We start from the raw sequence: 18,446 nt of genomic DNA on the forward strand, positions 1-18,446 counted from the left end.
CTTTTTTATGAAGCGAAGCTAGGATAGCAAGTTCAACTCCATGTTTAAAAATGCCACCTCAAACTGGACTGTCTGTGCCCAGTGTCCTGTAGGTTGGCACACATCTGCTAGTCATTCTAGTTACCGAAAAGCAGAATTCAACTATCACAGACTGCCTGGAGAGGATGAATATCTGAACCAAACTCCCATGGATAAGGTCTGAAAAATTTTGGCCTTCTTCCTTTCCTAGATTTCATAGGATTTTAAAAGTAACCCAAAAACTTGACCTGATTTCAGTAAGCATTGGTGGCCCCAAAGGTATCTACGGGGTGCATTGCTGGCCCATCCCAGGGTTGAGAGGGGATAAAAGGCACCTGTGGCCATTTCCACTCTCTCTAGTCTGTAAGTGGGCTGGATTTAGAACTAATCCAAATCACCTTGGCTGGCAGGGAGCCTGGTCCTTTGCTGAGAGGGATTTGGGCCAGTAATTTTACCTCCGCGTTGTTCGACATTCTATTTCAGGCTTAATGTTGTAACATGTTCTTCCTTTTTCCATCTCGTGTAGCCATTAAATAAACGCCCTGGCTGGATCAGAGGAACCAGGAAACAGAATGTTACTCGGTGAGCTATTGATATTGCCCCCTAAAGCTTCCAACAACTTCCCCGATCAACATCTCTGACACGGCCAGAAAATTCCAGTGGACTCCTGTTGTCCATTCATGTGTATTGCAAATGTGTTCTAGGTCTCACTCAATAAAACTATGGCAGTTTTGCTGAATTATACCAAGACCAAGTCTTCTTTAGATACCTCGTTATCCTGTCATTGTTTTAGGTGAAATTACAAATAAATAACATCTGTAATGAGTATATTCGAATGCACACGGGAAAAAATTGATTTCATAGATCAAGTTCACAGAACAAGTTAATAATGGTAAAACAGACCAAGAACTAAGGCCTAATAATTTTATTCTAAGGCCATAATAAAATACACTTTCTCTTGTAACATAGAATGTCTCACACAAATAACACCAAAGAGAAATTGAATAATTTTCATTCTTTAGGATTTCACTTTGATTTAAAGATAACATGGCTTTAGTTATTTTTAATTTTACTTCAGTCACTTATTAAAATACCTAATATGCACCAGAATCGCTATTTCTGCATTCCATTTTTATTTTTAAAATACCCATTTTTACACTCACTCATGTTTAGGTGTTTTACATGCGTTTTCTCTATTCTTCACAATGATGTATTAAGTACGTCTTACCCTTGTAACTCTACAGAAAAGGAAAAGGACTCCAGAAAGTTATGCAATGTGAATTAATGAGCTCGGTGCCTGACATGTAACAATTTCTCAGTCAATATTAGTTAAAAGAATCGTTATTTTTCACAAAGTCACACAGCTACTACCTGGGAGAATATGAATTCGAAGTCAAATATGACAGAATGCTTTTGCCACTGTCCACACACTGCCTCAATTTTCCCACTCGATTATGAGCAGTTATTTTAATCGTGTTTATTTGACTGGCTAGAGCAAATATTGCATCAACTATATTTATCTGTCAGTATCTCACGAACATCAATTTATGTGCATGGACATCTGTATGTCTTCTTGTTTTATTTGTTCTGGTTTGGTTTCGGTTTTAGGTGTTTATATTGTACGCCACCATGCGTTTAAGGAAACTTTTAGACTTAAGAGGGAAGCTTTTTTTTTTTTTTTCCGGGGAATGGGAAGAAGGTATTAATCAAGAGGTACCTACGTGTGAAATGAAACAGTCCTGCTCCAAGGAAGAGCCGGGAACTTCCCTAAAAGCAGAGGTTCCTCGCACGGCCTTATATAGCAGGTTGAGTGACACCTCAGCCTAAAAATAGGACTTGCTTGCACAGTACGAGGTGGGACATTTGGATTCTGTTTTATTTCGAACTGACATTTTAGAAAGTGCCTCCAACATTTCCTTTAGAAGAGCTCCAGTGAGAGTTACTCTACGAGTTATTCTGAAGAAGGTCTGTAAGAATTCGGACTTTTGTTTGTAAATTAATAAGTGGCCATCTCTTTCATTTTGAGAGAAGAAAGGGATGCGATTTACATTCTCATGAAGGGTTGCAGACCCGACCTCCAGCCTCTTTTCCCTGCAAGCGCAGACATTGGAGCTTCGGGACCCTCACAGCTGGCTCTGCCCAGGAGCTGTGCGGGCTTCTCTGCAAAGGTCAATAGCTAAGGAGCCTCAGGAGGCACCAGGCACCCCTCCTCTCTTTCTCTCTTTTTCTCTCTCTCCTCACTCTGTCCTTTCTCTTATATATTTTTTTAGATCTTTCTTCCCCAAAGTCTAATCACTTTGATCTGAAATTTCCAAACTTTGACAGAAGGCTCGACCTTGATGAAGACTTCTCTAGAGGAATGCTCAAGGGCGTTGATCATGAGCAGCTGCCCAGGCAGTTAGTTCCCTTCTTTGATTAAAAAAAAGGGGGGCAGGGTGCCTGGGTGGCGCAATTGGTTAAGCAGCTGACTCTTGGTTTCGGCTCAGGTCTGTCCTAGGGTCATGAGATCGAGCCCCGCGTCAGGCTCCGTGCTCAGCACAGAGTCTGCTTTGGATTCTCTCTCCCCCTGCCTCCCCTACTCATGCTCTCTCTCTCTCAAATAAATAAATCTCAAAAAAAAAAGAAAAAATAGGATGGTCACACAAAAAAGGAGTCATTGAATTAGCCAGAACTGGGCTTTGGAAATGCACGTGAAACCCTGGAACCAGTGATCTTAGCTGCATAATTTCATGCTTACACACAAAGGGGTTGATTAGGAAAGGCGTCTCAGCCTGGTCGGGGCTGAATCACACCGGCTGTGTTAGCCTCATGCTCTCGCCAGAAACCTCTGAAAATACTTGAAAGTATCAGACCCTGGGTCATGATTTTGCCTGTGAGACCCTGTGCCCATCGCTGGGGGGGGGGATTGTCAGCCTCTAGGGGAGTTAACAGCATTGCAGAGATTTCTGGAGCGCAAGTGAGGGTAGCTAAGGCTTTGGCAAGCTTGAGACTGAGAGCCAATTCCTCAAACTGTGACTCAAATTGGCATATGTCTCTCAACTTGTTTGTATCATTCTCTAATTGTTTCACGCATGCTCACAGGTCCCTCACAAGCCCGAAAGCGTCAGAAGACAGAGACAATGCTATTTCTGATTTCCCAAAAGATTCTGTCAGAGTCACGGGCTCACCTTGTTGACTGACAGTCACTGGTAGCAGTGACTTCAGCTGCAAATAAAGAAAAATAGTTTATGTTCCAAGTGATAAAAGAATGTGTCATGTTAGGGCGCCTGGGTGGCTCAATCAGCTAAACATCTGCCTTCGCCTCAGGTCATGATCCCAGAGTCCTAGGATTGATCCCACGTTGGGCTCCCTGCTCAGCGGGGAGTTCCTGCTCAGCAGGGAGTCTGCGTCTCCTTCTCCATCTGCCCCTCCCCCCCACCCGCTTGTGCTCTGTCTCTCTCTCAAATAAATAAATAAAATCTAAAAAAAAAAAAAAAAGAACATGTCATGCAGTCATGTCTCTGTGATACTGGATTGATCACCAAAAGAGAAATACCCTGTGAGGCAGAAATAGGTGAACTACACTAAGTATCTGGGAATCTTGTGGCAGAGAGAGAAGAAACAGGTAGTTGGGTTAAGGGTTCAGGATTTGGAAGGCACCTGACTTGTTTTCAGGCAAGGACCCTAGCAGAAGCTGTCCGGGGAGTGCATGGTCAATACTAACAGTCCTTGAGAGCAAGCCTTGAGGCCTGGGGGCTGCGAAGTCCACTCTCCATCGGGAGACAGACCCACATCATTCATTCATCTATTCTTTAATTCAGATGTTAAATATTGTACGGCAGGCACCATGCCCGGTGCTAGGAACATAAAGATGAGTATACATGGTCCCTGTGTCCAGAAGTGAGACCCGCTGTAAACCGGTACATTATGACCTCAAGCTAAATGCCATACAGCAGCGTGATTTAATGAAAAGGAGTTTTGCAAAAGAGGAAAATGGAGCTAGCTTTGGATAGGTTTCGCCAGCTACTATTGGTTGTATGATTTGGATATTTTGAGCCTATTTCCTCATCTATAATTTGGAAAGTAATATCTATCTCTTAGGGTTGTTGAAAGGATAAAATGAGAAGCACATATAAATCACAGCACCACACTGCGTATGACCGACCATCAGAAAACCTTTGATTCCATGCTCTCTGTAACCGCGGAATATGCAGTGTGCTCGATGCCTGGACACAGACCCAATGGCTGCTTGAGAAAGGGAGAGAAGACTCCGCCTAGGAAATAACATTTTTGTTTGATCCTGAAGAGTAAGTCCCATGTTCAATCATTTATTCAGCACTTGTTTACAGAGCATTATTAAACGCCAAATATTACACCAGATACTGGGGGCACAACGGCACACAAAACAGACGATGCTGGACCTCATAGAGCTTATCTGCCAGAGGAGGAGACAGACCAAAACCACATGCTAAGAATAAGGAGGGCAGTGGAGATGGAGAACTGTGACTCTCACATGTATTCAGTTTTCTGGAAAGAGCACCAAGCTGACATAGCCCACAACTCAGCCCAGACCAGGCTGAGATGCCTTTCCTAATCAACCCCTTTGTGTGTAAACATGAAATCACGCAGGTAAGATCACTGGGTCCAGGGCTTCACATTCCATATCCAACCTCCAGGTCTGGCTGATTCAATGACTCCTTTTTTGTGTGAACGCTTTATTCATTTTTTTTTTAATCAAAGAAGGGAACTGCTTGACCTGCTGTTCATCATCAGTGACACTTGAGTGTTCTTCTAGAGAAGTTTCCATCAAACTTGAGCCTTCTGTCAAAGCTCGGAGACCCTTAAGACTTTAGGAGACAGACAAAAAAAGAAAAGAAAGTGGGTGGAGAGAGAGATGCATATTGCCTATTGAGACTTCTTAGCCACTGACATTCGCGTTGACCAGACGGTGCTTGGGCAGAACCACAGGTGAAGCTCGTGTCGCTTTAACATCTGCATTTATCGGGAAAGGGGCTGGCAGGACACCTGGCCTGTTATCAGCCAAGAACCAAAGGATAAGAAGGACCAAGCCGTGTAAAGAGTGAAGGGAAGAACATTCTAAGCAGAATAGCATGTTTAGTTGCTCTGAAGCAGGGAAGGGCTGGGTGGAGCAAGTGAAAGAAAAGAATATAAAAGGAGAAAGATAGCATTTAATAAAGTTCAACAATGAAGGATTCAGGAAAGTTCACATGTACAAAGACACAGAGTTGTGAGAGTCTGGCATGTTCTAAGAGTCTGGAGAACTTCATTTCGGCTGCACTCAGGCTAGAGGAAGGAGGGGAGCAAGGGAGAAGGGGTGCAGGAGATGGAGTTAGGAAGGTAGATGGGGGTGGTTGTGCAGGATCTTGCTTGTGTAATATGAAAATGTTTAGATCTGGTTCTGTAAGCAAGATTTTTACAAGGGAGTGTGAAGGCAGGACTTGATTGTGGAGAATGGATTTAAAGTGAAGAGACTGCTAAAACAGTCTGAGGAAGGACTGAAGTAAGGCAGTGGTGGGGAGGACCAGATTCAAGAGACAATCCTGTGGTAGAAGCAACAGGATAGGATAATATATGGAGTGAGGGCATGGAAGAGTTGGGATAACAGTGAGGTTTCCAGTTTGGGAGGCTCATATTCCATTAGCCAGTGTCACACATAACATATAGCTTCTGGAAAACTCCCTTGTGTGTTCATGAGAGTGAAAAGGGCAAAAAATTCCTTCCTATTGCTATAAAATTGTCTTGACCTCACAGACCCTCTTAAAGGGTATCAGGGATCTCTCAGGGTCCTTGACCCATACTTTCAGACGTGCTCTTCTAGGCAGTTACTTGGGCCTCCCTTCACCATCCCTGACCTCCCTTCATGAACTACTCACCACCAACAATCTCATAAATGCATGTGATCTGCAGTTGTTTGCACTTGGACTTGCTCTGGCCTTTTCGGTTTGAAACTCCTGGACTGGGGCAACAACCCTTGCCTTAATTTCCAAGCCTGTCTTGAAGCCCTCCCCCTGAAAGTGCCATCTTGACTGTCTTCCAAGTTTTGGATCCTTACTCCTCTGCATGGCTTCAGCTTGTCTTGCTGCTCAGATCTGAGGCATCTTCTTATTGTAGAGAAGGAGCTCTCTTTCTGACCATAGCAAGAGCATTCCTCTGCTCTGGATCCTGGGCAGGTGGTCAGACAAAACTAGATTCGTTTTCTTAAGAAGACCACTGAAGGCAGAGTAGAGCTGAGAGTTAATGGGAAGCCCGTGTTAGTCCTTGAATAGGAAAGCAACACGAGAGAAGCATTTATTAACCTATTTGACACTGATTTGCAAAATTCATTAAAGAAGGAAGAGACTAAAAGCAGGAAGCCAAATGTGGTGTGTGTGTGTGTGTGTGTGTGTGTGTGTGTGTTGTGTGTGTGTGTGTGTGTGTGTTCTTTTTTAAAGGAAAAAGTCCTTTACAATGTGGAACTGAAATAGCGAACTTGATAGTGTGTGGGATTGGACATTGTAGAGAAATGTAATTTTAGAGGATTGACATTTATTTGGAAACCTTTTCCTTTAGACAGATTTACCTTGTTTTATGACCCCTCCTTGATTTAGTTTGGTTTAAAATTCAGAGAAAAACCTATTCCATTGGATCACATTGTCAAGTGCAGCTCGTTAACATGTCTACATGAATTTCTAAGGTCTTCTAACAACTCACCACTCAATTTTTGGATCCATCCTCTTACTGGATACTTGTGTATGAGCCAGCAAGCTCCCTCCCTCCTCCATTTTGCTCTACAAGCACAATTCTCTTAGCATACAAAACTCTTAGCCTACAGACTCTCGTGACACAGGTTTTCCCTTGCATAACCTACAGCTTAGTAAGGTGTGTCTAGAAGTCTGTTTAAGAACCTATTTAACTGCTCTGAGGGTCTTTTCTCCCTCCCCATACTTTTTTCCTCAATATATATATTATTTTTTTGCATTTGAAATGTTATTCTGAATTTTCCAGATTGTAAAAGGGTCTCAAATGAATGTTTGTTTATGTTCAGATGGGTTGAAAATATATTCTGTGGGACCCCTGGGTGGCTCAGTCGGTTAAGCGTCTGCCTTCAGCTCAGGTCGTGATCCCAGGGTCCTGGGATCGAGCCCCACGTCGGTCTCCCTGCTCAGCGGGAGTCTGCTTCTCCCTCTCCCTTTGCAGCTCCCCCTGCTTGCGCGCGCTCTCTCTCAAATAAATAAATAAATAAAATCTTTCAAAAAAAAAAAAAAAAAGAAAATATATTCTGTTAACAAATGTCACCCCTGGAGTTACAGTTATGGAAGCACAGAGTGATGTAATGCTTTTCCTAGTATTAGAACCCATCACGTTGGAAGAGACTTGGGCTAAAGCCTGATGGGCTGATCTATAGTCCCGTGCGCTGTCCTTGAACTAATTAATGGTCCCTGTTATTCTTGTTGAACATTTGGTTCTTCTAGGAGGCCTCTGGCTCAGTCACTGCCACTATATTAGGCAACATTCTGACGAGTAGTCTTATTCCTGCAGAGAATCTATTCTCCTTCTCTGCAGCGAGGTCTCCTCAGACCACTGGGCCCTGCTGGTGACGTGTGAACTGCCCAGGGGATGAGGCAGATAGCAAAAAATACACCAATTTTAGCAGAAAACACTGACATCAGCGACAGCTGGAGCAGCACAAAGTCTATAAACACACTTGTTACTCATCTGCTGTGCCCGTTGGGCAAGCCAGGTATGTGGCCCACTTGACCATCTTGTAGAGGAATGGCTTCCTAGGCAGGCCTCCTGATGGAACCTGAGATGAGAAGAATCAAATGAGCTTGGTGTTCAGAGCATTAAATGGGTGATTAGTTTAGTCCTGATTTCAAAGAGGAAACCTACCACCTAGATGGAATTTAAAGGGTTGAGGGAAGGAATGACAATTGGATCGGATGGCTCAGTAGAGTGCTTGTTGATTCAACCTATGGACTGGGGCATTAGAAGAGCTGGGTGGTAGCTGGCTGCGGGGGTCTATGGAGGGCTGGTTAAGAGGTTCTGCGTCCAGCATCTCCTCATCTAGAAAAAAGGCAGAGTGTTTTATGAAAGGCAAAGCTAATTACAATGCAAATTTAGATCACATGACCGTAAGCTTGGCAGGAAATGGCATGTAATTAACATTAACATCTTGGAAATCTAAAGTTACAAATGCCAGGGATTGCAGAGCAAGATGTCCTCTGTTTATGGTTTTTGGTTATTCATTTTATTTAATTTGTCTTTTGTTTTCGTATCCAAATGCCTGCCCATACAAGAATGAGATTATCTGGCGGGGAAATGTGATAAACCTAGACCTTATGATTAAATTTTCTTGGACTTTAACCAAATAACCGTAGATCTCTGTTTGATAAATATTTTTTATTTGCTGGTTTTTAATCACTAATTAATACAAGTGCACACAAACAAATATGTTCTCATCATGTATCCAGTCTGTCCTTTTAGACTCCTCGAAGGTAAGAGCAAGATTTTACTTCCAGTGCGCAATTCTCCACAGTGTCTAAGTGCCATGAACATTCAGCTCTGCTGTCTCTTGATCTAAAAGCCCATGATTGTTTTAGCTTTTGATGCAGGATGACCCCGGCCTATAGCTCTCTCCTGTGAAGTTCTTTAAATATATGTCTTTGTAATGAGACAAAGCCATTTCTTCAAAAGACGAAACTCAGACCAGTTAGTGTGTTAGGTATTTGAAGAGAAATACATAGCTCAATTTGGGGTTCTACATTGAGCTCCAAGCCCAACATGTGTAATTATCATGGCAGCTACTATTTACTATTTGTTGTATACCTACTGCCGTGATGAACATTTTATATGTATCTATGTCGGGCAGTCATCTCTCTCAACAACCATGGTTATGATAGGCATCTTATTCCCCTTTTATACGCGAGAAAACGGAAGTTCAATGGTTACATAACTTGCTCGAAGTCACACAATCAGTACGTGAAGCAGGAGTTCTTTGAACCCAGGTTTGTGTGATTCCATAGGCCCTGCTCTGAGTGGCAGTACAGAGTGTGGTTAGAACCTTTGCCTCTGAAGCCAGACTGGGCTTCAGTCTTCACTCTGCCACTTGGTAACTGATGATACTGAGACCTGGGCCAAATAACTGATTCTCCCTGAACCTCAGTGTTTTCATTTGTAATGTGGGGGGTGGTAGTAGTACCCATCTGGTAGTGTTGTTTTGAGGATTAAACGTGTTTGTATACAAGAAACAGAACAGAACTGGAAACACAGAAGCATTATATAGTGTATGCTGTTCACATCTAGCGTATGCATTATTGTGCCCGTAGTCGTGACGGCCCACACACCTCAAATTCAGTAAGTCCCAAACACATGCATCATCTTATTTCCCCTAGACTTGCTTCCCTGGTTTGGCTGAGCAACTGTCATCCGCAGGTCTTCTGAGCTAGAAAACTTTATATTCAGCTAGTATTTCATTATTGATATAGATCAATTCCTAACTTCTGTCAAATTCGTCTTGTAAATACATTATAAACATGTCCCATCTTTCCCAGTTCTGCATGAGTCACCGCCTCATCATTTATTAGCTGGACCTTTGCTGTCCAGTGTGGTAGCCACTGGCCACATGTGGCTATTTAACACTTGCAATGTGGCTAATTTGAATTGAGATGCACTGTGAGTATAAAATATACAGGAGATTTCAAGGACTTATAATGAAAAAAATAATGTAACCTATTTCATTAATGACTTTTTATATTGCTTACATGTTGAAAGAAAAATATTTCAGAATAAATATATATATATTTTAAAGATTTTATTTATTTGAGAGAGAGAGAGCATGAGTGAGCACAAGCGGTGGGGGGGGGGGCATTGGCAGAGGGAGAAGCAGGAGCCCGGTGTGGGTCTCGATCCCAGGACCCTGGGATCGTGACCTCAGCCAAAGGCCAACATTTAACCAACTGAGCCACCCAGGTGCTCCAAACACATATATTTAAATTAATTTTGCTTGTTTCTTTTTAGGTTTTTAACGTGGCTACTAGAAAATTTAAAATTATACATGTGGTTTACATTTGTTGCTCATATTATATTTGTACTGACTAGTGTTGGTCTGGATGTTTCCAAATGCCATCTATCTATCTATCTATCTATCTATCTATCTATCCATCCATCCATCTATCTATCTATCATCTATATAGCTAATTCTACTTTTTTCTATCTTAACTCTCTCTATTCCCTTGTGTCCATAGTAATATTAAATATGTCTTCCTGAACACAAATCTGGTCCAGTCTCTTTTTGTAATGAAAAGACTTTGCTAGCTTCGGTGGTCACCTACAATGGAAAGCCTATCTGGGGCATACCCCAACTTTTTATCCTCTCTCCACCTGGCCAGACTCGTATCTTGCATGACTCTCTTCCTTGCATTCCACATTCTGGCAGTACCAAACTGTATTCCGGTTCCCAGGTCATTTCATAACTTTTTGCCTTTGCACATGTTTTCCTCTTTGTTTTGAATACTCTTCTTCCTGGTTTTCTTGGTGAAGTTTTATTTATTTTCCAAAATCTGAGACATCACCTCCTCTAGGGAGGCTTCCCACAAAGTTCATCTTTCCCTCTTTTGCAATACTCTTGTTCTTTATACTATTATTATTACCTTTCCACATGTATAAGTTGTTTTTTTATCTGTCCCCGCCTAACCTGAGTCTATAGAGGACATGACTGTATCTTACTCATTTCTAATATGTCATTCAAAAAACAGTGACTGAATAAAATAAAATAAAATAAAATAAAAAAATAAAATAAAACAACCTGCTCTCAAAATACACTTCTGTAAGATAAAAATAACACAAGGCATAAACTGTGCCCTAAGAGAGAGGTCAATGAATATTTATTTGTGGGAAGAGAAGAAGTCAATTAATGTTGACTGAAATTTGAAAGAAGGTATGAGGAGGTAGGACAAATCTGACTGACTGGCTTAAGAAATGTCTCTCAAACATGACCCTTTATAAATTTGACATAGTCCAGACCCTCACTCTCAGTGATGCAGTTCTACGGCAGTCTGGTCACTGTGCAGGCAGTACCCCAATCGGGGGTCACTAACTCACGCTACCTGAAGACAAAGAAGACTGAGGGTAAGCTAGAATTCTGATTCCTTCTTTTTGAAGGAGGGAAAAAACAGAATGACAAGAAGACCGATTGCTTGCATCTTCTGGCCAGTGCCTGTCTTCCCTTAGAAACCAAATTATTATGTAAATCAGGGACCTGTGAGTGAGGAATCAGAACAAAGTGTGTAAGTTGGAAGCTTCGATGGCGGGTGCCTGCCGCGCGCCCCTCCACAGTTGGAAAGCACCTGGTGCTGTGCACGTCAAGCCCTTGATCTGGATACCTTCTCTTCTGGGCAGTACTTTTATGGGCACTGCTTTGTCTCCTACCCTTTTCTAATTTCTATTTCTGGACAACTCATTCAGAAAGACACATTCTTTCCTTTGATATGGTAATACCCTCCATTAGGCTGCTCGGGACCGCGCCTGGCCCATTTATCTAGAGTTCCTTTGAAAACGCCTGTTCTCATCTGTTACTGTTGACCTCAGAGTTAACTCTCACATACACCCCCCTTTCCTTGCTTCTAAGATTGTAGACGTCCCTGATTCCTGCCACAGTGCATTTGCTGGGATGGAGGGAGGCACTGAGGAAGAAGAGGAAAGCAAGCTTCCCGGAGGACATGGTGGGATTCTGGGGAAGGGTGGGGGTGGGGCATTGGCACGGAGCCAGGAACGCCCAGAGTTCTGCATTGGGAGTCAGCTAGGACTCGGTTAAGAATTGTCCTTGCTTGATAATCACATTTTTCTGGACATAGATATCAGCTAATTGGGGAAAATTACAAGGTCCTGAACTTGGCCCTGAGTGTACATATCCATCTCACTGGCTTGGTCATATTCTAAACTTTGCTGCCTTTGTGCTGTTCAAAAGTATGAACGTGCTAGGTTGCTGACAGATGAAGCATTCACTATTTGTACTGTAATGACTACTAAATGGCAAAGTACATTTTAAAGGCAAAATATTTCCTTTTTGGTGAACGAACAAAAAAGAATTATGTTATCTTGTATATTTAGATATTATCCTATATATTTGGCAAATGAGAAAACTATTCATGAAGACTTTAGAAATTGTAATTCTTGCTTCTTAGAGTCCAGAGGACTTTCGTAAACAAAAGTTTAAACAAACAAACAAGCTTATACGTCTATTAGTTGCTATCCTGTTTTAAATGTCTTGATGTGTTAGTGCCTGGTGCAAAATTTACATAGAAAGGAACTTTGGAGTGAGAGTCAGGGATCCTTGAGGGCTGCATTCACCCCAGTTCTATCATTGCTTATGCACCCTTGAATAGGGATCTTAACCTCTCTGGTCTTAGTTGTTCTCTGTGTAAAAAGCAGAGGACAGGTTGTGTTAATTTCTTTAATCTCTCACAACTCTACAACTCTGGGAGTTTGTGAAGTATTATTCCAATAAGTGGGTCAAAGCCTGAGATTTTAAACTTCTTCTTTCCTCCCTCCCTCCTTCCTTCTTTCCTTCTTTCTGTCTTATAGCAGGGTATGAAGAAGCCAGATTCTGGTTGAAATGATGGGTTCTGCCACTCACTGAGACTGTGATTTTAGACAAGCCACATCACATCTCACAGACTTAGTTTCTTCTCCTGCAAAATGGACTTAAAACTCCTTTCCTCTCAGGACTATCGTGAGGATTAGAGATAGTGTGTGCGCCGCAAATGGTTTAGCTGTGGTTCTTGTTATTACTAATTGACCGTGTCAAATGATAAGGAGATTAAAACAAGGTTCCTGTTTTCATGAAGATACAATTTAGGAGTGCAGATACCGTGTTTTCTAATAATTAAAATACAAGTTATAAAGTGCCACAAGAGAAATTCAGAGTGATTTTTAATGCGTTCATAGACCGCAAATCTTTCTGTCTGGAGGGCAAAGGGAGATAATGAAGGGAAGAGCTTCGGGGAGGAGCAGCCATTCAATGTGGACTCTGAAGGGGAAATCAGATTTCAAGACAGGATGGACGTTCTGGGAAACACAGGGTGGATCTAAACAGAGAATTTTCTTTTAATTTACTACTCTCTTCAAGGTTTGCACTGTTGCCTGACCTTTATAAAAAGTTTTGAAGCAGAGATGTTAAATACCAGCATGCTCTGGCCCAAGAAGTTATTTTTCCTCTGGAGGATCTGGCAAAGGAAAAGTTAAAGAGCTTTGGAGAATGGCACGTTAAACAGAAAGGAATTTCAAAATACAGGTCTATTTGAGGAAAAGCAAGACTCTTTAATAAGCAAATGGAAATGCGTTGGCTGCAGGTCACAAGAGAGCTGCCAGTTATCACTCCATCAATCTTTCCTCCCAGGTAGCAATGTTTGGTGACTTAATGAGGTGATAAGGAGCAAGAAACTGACACATGCAGAGGCAGAGTCAGAAGAAGATATCAGAGAAGGTCATTCCCGTTCGAACCTTTCTTTGCTTTTAATGTCAAAGACCTTGCTAATAGGTGAGAACCCCAGAGTTGGGGTTAATATTGAGTTATCTCCACTCTGCCTTTGCCATGTACAAGAAGAGAAGGCTTCTTGATGACTGCCATATAAATAGGAGACTGCAGAAGACACACAAACACACACACACACACACACAGGTAATGCAACACCCAGGGATCACCACCCTGGATTAATAAAATAGCACAAGCTCATAGTTGTTCACATTACACAAGGTTCCCTTCTCGGCACTGTGGTGTGGTGCTGAAATGCTGTTTAAAAATTTGTGCTGCTGCCTTCATACCATGGCCATATTTTGGAGCCTATGACTTCATCACGGTCTGAGTTGCCAGGGCTGGATTCCAGGAGAAAGGGGAAGGGAGGTAGATAGGAGGGACAGGAAGCAAAAATAGGCAGGTTGAATAAGGCAGGATGAATTAAAACATTTAATTCCACTTTTTAGAATTCAGTTCTATCATTTGCTCGGAAGGTCTGTGTCTTGTGCTTTCTCCTGCCTTCCACCCCCTCCCTCCCTCCTTCCTTCCCTTTTTTACCTTTGGCTATTTTCCTTCTTATTTTCAGATTACACACTTAATTTGTGTTCTTTCCTCCTTCCTTCCTTTCCTTCTTTCTGTTGTAAACGTTACTCACTGGCTTACCAAAATGGAAGTTGAAGATACGCTCTGCCACCCCTCCCTACTCCCTGCCTCAAGCTCACATAAGTCCCCTTTGCCCCTACTCCACCCTTCCAATATCATTATATCATATTTTGTTTGAATCAATATTCAATGTTTAGATTATAAAGCTAAGCTCTATACTACGCCATGAGTACTTTTTCCTTTCTTACACAAATGTTTTTTCTCTTAGAATTAACATCTGTCTTTCCTTTTTAGTGTTCTAAGTATTTGTCATTCATTTATCCCCAAACTCTGTCCATCTGTCTAAACAATTCTCCTGATATTTTAAATCACATCAGGAACTCTATCAATACCATCTGTTTTGGTTGCTAGAGTCTTCTGACCTGCTCTGATTTGGACTGGTAACTCTCTTTGCGAGATACATATTGTTTCCTAGAGTCTTTCTTTGTAATCATCCTGGGGATTCCTCTTTTCCTCTCTTGAGCTGATCCTCACTCCCTAGACCCCACATCTCCTTTTTTCTTGGTTCTTTTCCTCATTTTTATGGCACCCTTCCTCCAGTTGCTTCCTAAGAAAGGGTGGTGAGAGCTAAGTTTTCCGAGATCTAAAATATTTGATAGCATCTTTATTCTGTCCTTACGCTTAATTGATAATTCCTCTAGGTTAGCATTCTAGGCTGGAAAGACCTTCTCAGAATTCTGAAGGTATTAGTCTGTGCTTGACCTTCAATGTTGCTATTGAGAAGTCCAAAGGAATTCTAAAACAAAACAAAACAAAAGAAAAAAAAACATAAAGCAATTCTGATTCTTGATCCCTCGTGTATGTAACTTTTTCTCCTGGAAACTTACAAGATCTTTTTGTGAAATTCATGATGATGTGCTATGGTTTGTATGTATTTTATTCTAGTGTATGGGTCCTTCAATTTTGGGAAGTTTTCTTGAATTACTTATTTGATGATTTATTTCTTTTGTTTTCTCACCCTGAAATTCCTATTATTCAGACATTGGACCATTTGTATCCATTCTTGAATTTTTAAAACTTTTCCCTTCTATTCTCATCTTTTTGTCTTGATTTTAAACCTGTTAGGTTCTAGGAGATTCTAGAAAATTTCCTCAACATTATTTTCTAAATTCTCTGTCGAGCTATTCATTTCTGATGAGATATTTTTAACCTCCGAGAGTCTTTCTCATTCTTTTCTATATCCTTTGAGTTCTGTTTCATGAATTTCATATCACTCTGAAGATATCAGTGATAACGTTTTTTGGTGTTTTCCTCTCCTGGCAGTTTTTATGTTTGCTTTTTGCTTATTTTGGCCTGTCTTTTACAATAGAAGCTTTCCTTTAGATTAGAAGAGAGATTTCCTTGGCTATCTGCTTACTGTAAAGTGACCAAACGGAGTCATTTCTTGGTGAAACTCTAATATTTCTATTTTTTTTTTTTTTTGGATTAGCTAATCAGAATCTTTCAGTCTCCTTCCAAAAGGGTATAAAGTCTAGCTGCCAGAGTTCTGGGAGCTCAGACAGAAGGGGGCTTGGAGTGGGGTGGGGGGGTTATTGCTATCTAGTAGTTTTTCTTTCACTTTCCTTCTTTTCCATATGGCTCACCCATCTTCAACTGTGCCTGGTGTCCTGTAGGGCTAATCGAGGCCATTTGCTTGGCTGAGAGGAATTAGGAAATGGTATTGGGGTGTTCTAATATCTTCTTAATCTTCCTGTTTTCATCCCTACTCTCATCCTTACTTCAAGAGGGAGCTGTTCCCACAAATTCCTGAGTCTTGAGGGAATTCTACAGAGCAAATTGTGTTGCTTTTAGCTTTCTCCTTTCCTGACATAGGAGTCAGTATTCTCAGGTCTACCTGTTTGTAGAAACTGTTAAAAATTACTTTTTTTTTTTAACTGAGGAAAGCTTTAAAATGGCAAATAAATATCTACCTTTGGAAAACAATATGGGCAAATAGCATTGCTGCAAACAACTAAATAATTGTTTCGAAATAGCATTAACACCAAGCTAGTCTAGCAACACATATTCAATTGGAGCATTCAGCAACTATGACTATTATATTCTGCAAAGAGAACAAATGGTTTGTAGTAAAAAGAAAATGCATTGGCTCACAGTATGTCCATGGAGAGAAACTAGGGTGCCCTCCGAGCTTTAGCCAGAGGCACTGGGGTGCCAGAAAGGCAAAGATGTCGCCTTTCGTAGCAAGAAGAAGCTGTGAGTGAGGGAAAGGGGAAGCAACAAACCACCGAGGCCACATTCACCCTGACACCATCAACAATAAACAATACAAAACTTCTTAAAAATAAGCCTGAACTTGATGGCATGAAAGTTGGTGTCCTAACCATTGCCTTTCTCATACTTTACAACATATGAAGACGAAAGGAGATTTCGATGAAGAACTTCTTCAAGATGGAGTCAGAGTGTTCACTGTAAAGGAGACACAACTAACACTCCTAGGAACAGAAGGTCTTTTAGTAGAATACAAATTATCCAGTTAATTTATGTTCAATAATTCAAAGAAACTTCTTAATGCAGGAGTGTCAATCTATTTCTTCTAATCACACTCTTTCCCACTTTGATATGGATTCAAATTTTTAACTGATATCGGGGAACAGACAGAACATATAGTTTATACACTGAAGTGTTAATAACATCATCTGATACTTTTGCTTTTGTTTCAAGGAATATTAATATAATATAAATGTGCTAATAAAGGAATCTGTGAGATATAGAACCAGGCACAGGAAACCGTTCTTTATACCCTTGAAAATGACAAGCAGATTGAGTCCATCAATTATAATTATAGTCCATGAAGAATTTGTAAGACACCGTTATTAGAGAGAGAGAGAACAGGGAAGGGGATGGAGAGGGACACATAAATGAAACAAAGCACATACTAACAAACAAAAAAATAAATGAAATAAAGCAGCATATTTGTTGTTGGATTATATCAGTTCTCATGGGGTTAGGTGCCCCTCTCACTATGGGTCCTGGTAATTATCTGTGGTTATTAGGGCATGTCAGAAAACCAGCCTTTGAAGATGGACGTCTGATTGCCAAGTCCTTCCTAGTCTCCGGGGCTAGCCTGGAAGGCAAGACTAGATCAGTACCTGCTGCTGGAGGCTCTCAGTACTTGGTAGATAAATGAACACCTTCAGGAATGAGGTGAAATGAGCTGTGGAAACTTGTAAGCACATTGGTCTAATTTTCACTGGCTTTTTTATATCCCTGTACAGCAAACTCCAAATGAAAGAAACCATGTCTTAGCAAATATAAATGAGATTAAACAGTGACAGAGATTATGTTGTGGTATTGTGAACGATGGGTACCAACCCATTCATTTGAAAAAAGATTTGAAAAAATTTGATATTTTCTTTGAAATCCAAATTGTTTCATAGGAAGAGGAGAAAACTCAGTATTTTGTAAATTTTCTTTTACAATTTGTAAATTAGGACAGTCCTTGCCTCAAAAAATTAGTATGGCTTATTTTTTTTCCTTTAAATTATAATTCATATAGGCTGTTACACAGTTTGCTTGAGTCATCTCAAATGTTTCTATACTGAACTTTAATTCACTAAATTACTTTAATATATTTATCTGCCATTTGACTATTCCATTTCCTCCAAATATTATGCACAATTAATTTAATTAACGTGGAGACAATTTTTCCTATAAAACAAGCACTTGGTAATTCCATTTCTTTGCTTCAGATTTATGTAATAATAGAGAGGAAATTGAAATTTCATCATATTTAGTTTCAAATGAAAATCAAGAACAAATGGAAATCCATCGTCTTTGGCATTTTAGACTTTGTGACCAGCTAAAGAATAAGCACTATAGGTAAGGTAAAGCAGAATTTGAATATGTTGTCATATTTGCATTGTACACTTAGCACAAGTATTGTCAAATGGTACCTGGAGCTTTTTGTATGGCTGGAGGCTGCACAAGATATTTTTGAAGAGCTAGTTATGTGCTTGCGTGAACTCCTTACAGAATTTAGCTAATGTTGCTTCCACATAAGCAGTCTTCAGCACACTCTGGCTCTAATCCAGACAGTTTTGTTTCGGAACATCTTTGTTTTCAGAATAATAAAAGTTGTATAGTTAAAATAAAAGAATATGTTAAAAAAATCTGAAAATCATGATTATAAACTCATCTTCTAGTCTCCTTTAAAAGTATGGCTATTTGAAGCTTAATAGAGTTAATGAGATGGTCCTCAAAAGAAAGTTCCTCAGTATAGATCTGCCTATTTGTCACACACACACACACACCCAAAATGGTTGCCACCCCCAAC

General features: G+C 40.7%; 1 protein-coding gene across 3 annotated transcripts in view; it reads left to right on the forward strand.

Annotated features, from left to right (window-relative positions):
• SYNPO2 (synaptopodin 2) overlaps positions 1–18,446 on the forward strand; it is a 163,722-nt gene that overhangs the window by 97,366 nt on the left and 47,910 nt on the right. For 2 of the 3 annotated variants that reach the window (XR_005833869.1, XR_568258.2), the window contains one exon: positions 545–733. The exons of the other annotated variant lie outside the window; for it this stretch is intronic. The gene's annotated coding sequence lies outside the window, so the exon portion shown is untranslated. Of the gene's footprint in view, positions 1–544; positions 734–18,446 lie in introns of those variants that run through there. 3 annotated transcript variants of the gene reach the window in all.

Source organism: Ursus maritimus, unplaced genomic scaffold (genome assembly GCF_017311325.1).
Source record: "Ursus maritimus isolate PB19 unplaced genomic scaffold, ASM1731132v1 scaffold_11, whole genome shotgun sequence".
In the NCBI taxonomy this organism is placed as follows: Eukaryota; Metazoa; Chordata; class Mammalia; order Carnivora; family Ursidae; genus Ursus; species Ursus maritimus.